This window comes from Engraulis encrasicolus, chromosome 23 (genome assembly GCF_034702125.1).
Source record: "Engraulis encrasicolus isolate BLACKSEA-1 chromosome 23, IST_EnEncr_1.0, whole genome shotgun sequence".
NCBI classification, from domain to species: Eukaryota; Metazoa; Chordata; class Actinopteri; order Clupeiformes; family Engraulidae; genus Engraulis; species Engraulis encrasicolus.
This window is the reverse complement of record NC_085879.1, coordinates 40,686,770-40,689,269: the sequence shown is the minus strand read 5'-3', so window position 1 is coordinate 40,689,269 and position 2,500 is coordinate 40,686,770. Positions and strand designations below refer to the sequence as shown.

Genomic DNA, 2,500 nt, shown 5'->3' with positions numbered 1-2,500 from the left:
TATAGGTAAGAATCCCACCCGTTCACTGTCTACCGCACTCCATGGCTGAGCGGCCCTTGAGCAAGACACACCTTGAGCATATGGGATTGAAAGCAGTCCAGGGGTGGATTTCTCGAAACCAAAGTTGCTTACTACATTAGCTGCTTTGCTGTTTTCAATGCATTTTCCCATTGGCAACTACCGAAGTTGTTAACAGGCTAACAACTTCTCTTTTGAGGAATGCACCCTAGGTTTGTATTGCAGCTGGCCCAGATGTGGGTGTTTAGCAGAGATCCTTGTTGACTCTGAACAACAGGTGCACGCTACTCCGAGGATAAAGTTCTGTGGTTGGAAGCGTCAAGAAAGGGAGGGCACCTAAAACGAACTTTTGCATTCATTTGTAATTATAGTTAGGGCCTATATCCACAAATGAACACGATTATTTGATCATTATCACGAAACGTGTTCATTTGTCAGTAACATCCAGCAAAACAAAGAGTGCTGTATGTTTTTTTAAGCTTAACGATGTAGGGCTAACGGTGACACATGAGAAGGGTAGCATATGGCGGACTGAGGTCACACTTAAGCAGAAAGCAGCAAAGGGCCGCCCCACCCACCCTAAAGACACTGGCTGCACCACACCATTACACTGTGCAGTGACGGAACACTTGCACACCGGGCCCCAGGGCAAAACACAGATAAGGCCCCCATACAGCCAAGCCAAGGCCATAATACGGCCCCCAACACCAATATGGGAGGGCCCTGGGCCCAGGAGCAAATGTCCTGCTGGCCCCCCAATAGCTCCTCCACTCCGCTCTGCTCTGCTCTGCTCTGCTCTGCTCTTCTCTTCTCTTCTCTTCTCTTCTCTTCTCTTCTCTTCTCTTCTCTTCTCTTCTCAGGCCATGGCGTTCCACTTAGCACTCATCAGATTGGGTTTCAACGTGCAGATGAGGCACAGATTTCGCAGTTTTGTTTACTTGTTTTTTTTTTTCATTTCATTTTTTAGAGACAGACAATGTGATTCAGAAGGGCGAGCCCCAGCTGAATCACATGTGAGGTCATCAGGGGCTGAGACATACTACAGCACACATAATGCACAAAATCATTCTGAAAGTACTTCTTCAGCTTTTCGTGAGAGGGAAGAGTTTGTCATCATGCTAGACGCACATAGTAAACATGCAGTGTTAATTCAAAACTTACAGAGTGGCTTAGGACCACATACACTCTAGAAGATGTTAAATCAACTCTCTGAAGTGCTGAATTAACACTGCATTTGTTTGTGTTATTTCGGTGCGGGGTCTTGATTTTGGCAACACTGTGAAGTACAGAAAATGTCAAAATCGATTCTTCCTTTGGCAACAACAATGCTCGAAACACTTTTTTTTTTTAAAACAGAGGATCTGAGTTTCTGGAGACTCCGTATATACTACAGAAATTCCACTCTGTATTTACAACGCCATAGCATAAGAATTAGTCCCCATCTTAGCTACAGGCACTTGATTTTGGCAATAACATGGTATAAATGCCAAAAAAACCCTCTTTCTTTTAGCAACACGGATGATTAAATACAATTAGATCTCCAATAGTCTGAGGTTCCTGCAGTCCATGCTAAGCTTACTGCAGTGTACAGTAACATAATCCCAAGTCATGTGGCAGCAACACCCACCAAAAGCCACTGTCACAGCCTTGGCAACTGCTCAAGCAATGAACAAACACCCCAAACATCTCCGCGAACGCCACAAACTCTGCCTCATACTAGGGATGGGATATCGGTATCGGTGTATCGGTATCGGGTTCAGATATCAACATATTTCAAAGATCGGATCAGATCGGAATTTTCCCAAAATATCAGAATTTTCCTGATACAGACATTCGGTCAGGTGTAATGTTAATTTGAAATCATCACACTTGCATATTAGTTTTCAGGATGGGATTGTTACTTTTTTACTCGTTACTTTTTGCTTATTCATTGATTTCCTGTTCCTCTGACTCCCTTTTCTGACCAAATAGTCTGCTTGGGCCTATCTCAAGTTGAAACCCATGCATATATGGTGGCTTTGGTATCTGATCGGAGTAGTAACGGCATTGGCAGATATTCAAATTTAGAAAAAATGTGTATTGGCGCATCCCTGCCTCATATCCATTCTGTTACGCTGTTTGGTCAATTGTGCACAAAACTCGATATGAGAAAAATAAGGGTGGTATCAGGGTGAGATGGGAAGATTTATTTGTTGGTGTCACTGGTGTGTGTGTGTGTGTGTGTGTGTGTGTGTGTGTGTGTGTGTGAGTGTGTGTGTGTGTGTGTGTGTGTGTGTGTGTGTGTGTGTGTGTGTGTGTGTGTGAGAGAGAGAGAGAGAGAGAGAGAGAGAGAGAGAGCATGTAAAGGAGTGACTTCATTTGTGTGTGTGTGCGTGTGTGCGTGTGTGTGTGTGCGTTGTATGAACACGTGTGTGTTGTTTGGTGGTGCTGGGGTGTGTGTGTGTGTGTGTGTGTGTGTGTGTGTGTGTGTGTATACTAATAT

General features: G+C 44.2%; 1 protein-coding gene across 4 annotated transcripts in view; it reads right to left on the bottom strand.

Annotated features, from left to right (window-relative positions):
* The window catches only part of LOC134440404 (transcription factor COE3-like), a 183,763-nt gene that overhangs the window by 93,305 nt on the left and 87,958 nt on the right, over positions 1–2,500 (bottom strand). The gene's annotated exons all lie outside the window — the stretch shown is intronic.